Source organism: Nannospalax galili, unplaced genomic scaffold (genome assembly GCF_000622305.1).
Source record: "Nannospalax galili isolate Female #2095 unplaced genomic scaffold, S.galili_v1.0 scaffold12016, whole genome shotgun sequence".
Classification (NCBI taxonomy): Eukaryota; Metazoa; Chordata; class Mammalia; order Rodentia; family Spalacidae; genus Nannospalax; species Nannospalax galili.
In genome coordinates, this window is record NW_008337424.1 from 211 (window position 1) to 6,515 (window position 6,305).

Consider the following 6,305-nt stretch of genomic DNA (forward strand, 5'->3'; position numbering starts at 1 on the left):
GTTCAGTCCCAAATCAGAGACCCAGCAAGAATGGCTGCTGAGTCTTCCCCGCTTCTGCCTGCCACCCACCTCAGCCTCCAGGGGGCAGCAACTTGCTTCTCAGGGCTAACTCCTCTTCAACCTCAGAAAGCAGCCTACACATTGTTTCCTCCAAATTTCTGCTCACCCAATGTCCACACACACACACACATGACCTGAGCAAGCTGCTCCCCCAGTGGGCCCCCACAGGGCTAGCTCTTACTTGTCAATGCAGAGTACTGGAGCTTAGACTGCTAGGTGCCTGCTTACGTGTACAGGGTCCCCCCACTGCTGCTTCTCTCCCTGTATTCCCCAGCCCTAGAGCAGGAGCCAGCACGCAGCAGTTGCGACTTAGACCACTCCAAGGTCCAAGGCACACAGCAAGAGGGTATTCATGTCCACGTTGACAACATTTGCTGCGATCCCAATAACAACTTGGGGCATAATGATGCCCTAAAATTCCCAAACAAATAGGAAAATATTAGGAATTTCAAAAGCTAGTTAGGTAGGTTGCCAAGTGAAACTCAAGGTTAAGCAGGTAACAGTGTCAAATGATGATAAAGCCACACAAGACTGGAACAGCCAGAAATGGCAGCAACCAAATGTATTCCCTCTTTTGATGCAGCTTCTCACCAACTCAACCAGAAACCTGCAGAGGCTGCTGAATTCCTGTCCAGTCGCAGGCTCATCCCAGCAGCAGAAAGGGGCAAGAGGGAGCAGTTATGGAAAGAGCACACAGGCACAGGCGCCCTGGCTTTGAGAGTGCTGGGGCTGGCAGCTGACCGCCCCACTGTGCTGTGGTGAGGGTTTTCTCCCATGCACATGCCCAGCAATGCCTGTAGACCAGGCTGGCCTGGAATTTACAGCAATCCATCAGCCTACCTGTGCCTCTCTAGAGCTGGGATTAAAGGCGAATGCCACTCTGAGGCATCGCTCCTTCCTTTTGTTTCTGCTGTCTACACTACACTAGTGCTTCAGGTTAAACTTTTCTCCAGCATTCCAGTTGACAGCTCTCAAAGCACAGCAAATTCATTCTGACTTAGGGAGCAGATCTTTATGTTTAAAGGCTAGCATGCTGCTTGCTCATAGGTGGCCTGGAAGGGGACACTGGGGTGGGGCCCAGCCTCTGCCCACCCACTTCTGGCCTTCAGCCTTCTTCCATTTCTCTTCTGCCTTTGGTGCACTGAGGGCACAGTGGGCTGCCCACACTTCCACATATGGTGGTAGTAACTCCAGGCCCCCTCCCCAGAAACAGGGCCAAGCCCAGGTCAGATGCAAAGCCAGCAGCCAGCCCTAAGAAGAGGTAAGGGCAGGGTGTGAGGGCTGCAGAGAAGAATGAGGAAGAGAGGGATTAGACAGATGAATCCATCGGGCAGCTAACTCTCCTGAGCTGGACTACACCCACCCACAAGGCCTCACATCTACAAAGTGCTTGAGGGTCACAGAAATGAATTACAGAGAAATAGAGTATGAATTACTTTCATAGAAAATTCCTTTAAAATATTTACTTTGCATTTCCAGTAACAGTGTACAGTAAAACTATTTTTAAACATACCTGACTCTGTAAATATCTTGTCTGCAGCTGGAATACGAAAGCTGCCTATAAATTAAACAGAAAAACACCAAGAGTTTGTTTTGGTTCTCATTTTTGTTGCTATTTTTGCAGTTTGTAACTCAAACCCAATTTGCACATGCTAAGCAAGTGCTCCAGAACACAGTTCAATTTTTTATGCTAATTTTATAAAATAGTGGTTTCTTTATGACATCTTCTTCTATGTCAAGTTCTGAGATTTTATTAAATTTTTTGATCAGCATACAAAGAAATGGGTTTCACTGTGATATTTTCAACACATGTATTGTTACATTTTATTCTTATTCCCCCATCACTGCTCCCCCCGCCCTTCTCCAGTTGTCCCCTTCCTCCCCCTATAGCTTTCCACTCTGCTTTCATGACAGTATCCCATCACCCCCTCTTGCTCCTCCTTTCTCTCCCTTAGCACCTCTGTCTCTGCTCTCAGAGCTGCCTTTTAACTTTCATGTCATATATATTTTTAAAAATTATGTGTATGTGTTTGTGTCTGTGTGTGGTTATGTGCACATGAATGCAGGTGCCTGTGGAGGCCAGAAGAGAGTGCAAGATTCCCTAGAGCTAGAGTTACCCAATATGAGTGCTAGTAACTTAACTTGGGTCCTCTAAGAAGAGCAGCAAGCATTTTTAACTGCTGAGTCATCTCTCCTCACATACACACACACACACACACACACACACACACACACACACAGTATTCTGGATCAGGGGTAAAGAAAGGTCATAAGGGAGAAATCAGGAACATACTTTAAGATTAACACTACGTGTTTAGGTTAGCTTATAAAAGTTGATTTCATGGGACCCTAGAGACTGAATGGGACTCTGCAAGCAGGAAAGTAATCAGCAAATTTGATGCTCAACCTCAGAACTGAACCACAGAACCATGGACCAAAATAAAACTCATTTGTTTATTGAATTACCCAGGTTCAAGTAATACAAACATTAATGTATCTATCCACGGTATAATTAGTGTTTTTTCAGCTACTTTCCCTTCTGGTGAGTTAGGTGATCCTTCATATATCCTTCTGCTTCTCCTCTGTTCTGTGGGTATACATCTGTGATGTATCCAATCATAGATGAACAGGCACTCAACTAATTAAGGAAGACATATACCTAAGATTTCCTGAAGATTTACTTTGGTTAGCAGATTTGGCAACTTCTACTAATTGTGAGACCTTGTGCCCCTCCAAGGAGCACAGTAAGACAATGTCACGAAAGCAGCAGCATCTGAGTACCAACACAGGGAACGGTGCCCTGAAACTCTGAGACACACAGAGGGGGAGACAAACTTAAGACACATCTCTGGTAGAATAACAAGGCTTGCCCAAAGCTTAAATTTTTGAAAACTGTTTTTAAGTAGCTCATCTGGAATCGCTCCCAAATCTGGAAACTTCGTGAACAGAATGCTCCCTTCATAGTCTATACAATGTTAGTGACTCCATCTTTCCCAAACCTATTTTATTCCCATTGTGTTTGAGTTGAAAATCTTCACTGAATCTAAATCCCTGCCTTGGCATCCCCTCCTGAGGCAGGGTTTCTACCTCTTTGTTTTACAGCCTGGCTAACTCTAACTGTACTGGGAATGAACTTCTCAGACCTCAAGTCTCAAGCATAACCAGAGTGACAGGTAGGACAAGTCTGAGAACAATAAATACATTGCATCCTGTGGTCAGAAAAGAAAATACTGATATACTAACTTTGGAAATTGTCAGAAAAGGGAGACTATCATACTCAGTATAATGCTGTGTCTTCCAAGTCATTTAAAAAATTTGCCATCAGGCTTCTGATCAACAGAAGGAAAATGAGGCATTCACCAGAAGGGGCCCTTATCAATCCTCAACTAGAATTATTATTGCCTTATTGTGATGGCACCAAATTATAACCAGACGCTAGGTATGTACCTTTTTTCTTCCCTTTCGAATGGGCAGCTTTAGAGCCCATTACCGAGTGTGGGGTTTTGAGAAATTGATCCTAACTTAAAGCTTTAATTAATTGCCCCACATCAGGCTACCAATAGATTAACGCTTCTGTTCTGGGCACCACTACTTTTATAAAAAATAAAAATAAAAAGCTGGAAATGTGAAGAAATGAGAGAGAATAAATGCACTCACATTTAAAATGGAAAGGAGAGGACAGGAACCTTTCCAAACACCACAGGGGAAAAGAACTCAGCATCTCTCCCATTTAAAGCATGCCCACCATATCCCCTGACCATTGCTGAGCTGTGTTTACATTTTAGCTTTTACTGAGCCTTACAACAAATCAATTTGGGATAAAGATACAGCCAAGGTTTCATATGATCACTACAGCCTTGATAATTATTTTTCTTCACTGCTGACTAGATTTACCAGAAGGGCAGACAGGGGGGAATGGATGAGGGTGCTGACAACACAGTGGACAGTGACAGGGATGGCAGAGTATGGAGCCTCTAGTGGGAGAGGAAGGCTGTCTATCTGACGAGTTTGTATTCATGCTCAGATGCCGAGGAGCTCAGAAGGTGGGCGACTGTGACCAGTGATAGTCATGTATATAGAGATTAGAAAAGCATGTGAAAACATCTCAATGTCAATTGCTTTGGAATAAATTCTTCTGTATGAAAAAAAAAAAAAAGTTGTGCTGTAAAGTATTCCTTGAGAAATGTTTATAATTCTATGAGAATGTAAATAGTTTCACAGTAATTGTTTTTCAGTTAGAATATTCTAACTTAATTGCAGCGCAGTCTCTTTAATTTCTTGTTCATTAATTTTTAACTAACTTCATAAAAGAATAAGAATAAAAAAAATGTGATTTATTTTAGAAAAAGTTACCTGGACTGCTGAAAAGAATGTATATTCCACAGCTGTTGGATGAAATATGCTATAAACATTTATTAAATCTAAAAAAAACAAAACAAACAAAAAAACATTTATTTTTCCAAGTCTAGCTTACATAACACAATGATCTCCAGTTCTGTTCATTTTCCTGAAAATATCATTTTAATTTTCTTTTATTTTACATTTCTTTATTGTGTGTGCATGTACCACAGTGCACATGTGAAGCTCAGAGGGAAACGTGGGAGTCAGTTCTCTCCTCCTACCATGTGAGTCTCTGGGAATTGAACTCAGGTCAGGCTTTGCAGCAAGTGCCTTTACCCACTGAGTCGTTTTGCTGGTCCCATAATTTCATTTTTCTTTACAGCTAAATTAAATTCCATTATGTATATGTACATTTTCTTTATTCATCTGTTGATGGACATCTAGGCTATTTACATATCTTGGCAACATGGATACACAAGTGTCTCTGAGGCATGCCACTGTCCTTTGGATGTGTAGTCAGAAGGGCTATAGTGGGATCATATGGTAGATCTATTTTTATCTTTTTGAGGCCCTCTATACAGAGTGACTGCACCAGCTTACCCTTGTGCTGGCAGTGTGTAATGGTTCCTCTCTCCCCACATCCTTACCAGCATTTGTTGATGTTGGTCTTCTTGATGATGGTTAGTCTCACTGGGTCACATGGAATCTCAAAGCAGTCTTCATTTGTATTTCTCTGATGGCTAAAGACATTGAACATTTATTGGCCATTTTTATTTCTTCCTTTGAGAACTGTCTATTCAATCCATTTACTGATTGGATGATTTGGTTTGTGGTTGGGAGAATATTTAAATTTTGGAGTTTCTTCTATATCCTAGATCTTAACCCTTTGCTGGATGTGTAATTGGCAAAGATTAGCTCCCATTCTGGAGGCTGTCTCTGATGAGTGTTTCCTTTGCTGCACAGAAGCTTTTTAATTTCGTGTAATCCCATTTGTCAAGTTTGGGGATTATTTCCTGTGCTAGTGTTATCCTTTGCAGAAAGTCTTTGTTGTGCCTATCTTGGGGTCTTTTCCTTTGGCTACCTCTGGCAGTTTCAGAGTTTCAGGTTATACATTAAGGTCTTTGATGCATTTTGAACTGACTTCTGTGCACGGTGAGAGGTAGGGGGTCTGCTTTCATTCTTCTAGAGGTGAAAATCCAGTTTTCTCAGCATCATCGTTGAAGATACCTTTTCTCCAGAGTGTACTTTGACGCACGTTGGGACTGGGTGGCTGGTGGGGTATTTCTAGGTCCACTGCTCTACTTTGTTCTGGGTTTTAAGATACTTCCTTTATGATTATATGACATCAAAATCCAGAAAACCTGACTCATTTTAAACAAATGCTAGTATGATAATATTTAGATTTTTCCACAGTGGTTCAAAGCTTTACTTTTTTTTTTTTTTTTTTTTTTGGTCTTTTTGAGACAGGGTCTCCCTATAGCCCTAGCTGACCTGGATTCGCTATGGAGACCAGGCCGGCCTTGAACTCACAGAGATCTGCCTGCCTCTGCCTCCCAAATGCTGGGATTAAAGGCGTGCGCCACCACGCCTGGCCAAAGCTTTACTTTTTGAAGAGCTGACAAGGACAAATTCTAAGTGGGTGAAGCAAGAGCCCAGGTTTGAACTGGCCAAAGGGCAGGAAACAGCCTGTTGATGTCAATAAAAAGTAACAGAAGAACTCCTGGACAGGGTGGCACTGACTATAATCCTTCAATCCTCTGTGGCCACTGCACAACACAGGTGCACCTACCTACATGCAGGCAATACACTCGTAAACATTATATATATATATATATATATATATATGTATACACATATATGATAATTTTGCTTGTATGTATGTAAGTGCACCTGTGTTGTGCAAT

The 6,305-nt window shown here is 42.1% G+C and overlaps 1 long non-coding RNA gene across 1 annotated transcript in view; it reads right to left on the minus strand.

The window, feature by feature from the left end:
* Positions 1-388: 388 nt before the first annotated feature.
* The window catches only part of LOC108490834, a 12,606-nt gene continuing 6,689 nt past the window's right edge, over positions 389-6,305 (minus strand). The window contains exons 2-4 of the long non-coding RNA XR_001872432.2: positions 5,049-5,141; positions 1,574-1,618; positions 389-471 (exon numbers count right to left, since the gene is read on the minus strand). This is a non-coding gene — a long non-coding RNA (uncharacterized LOC108490834). The remainder of the gene's footprint in view (positions 472-1,573; positions 1,619-5,048; positions 5,142-6,305) is intronic.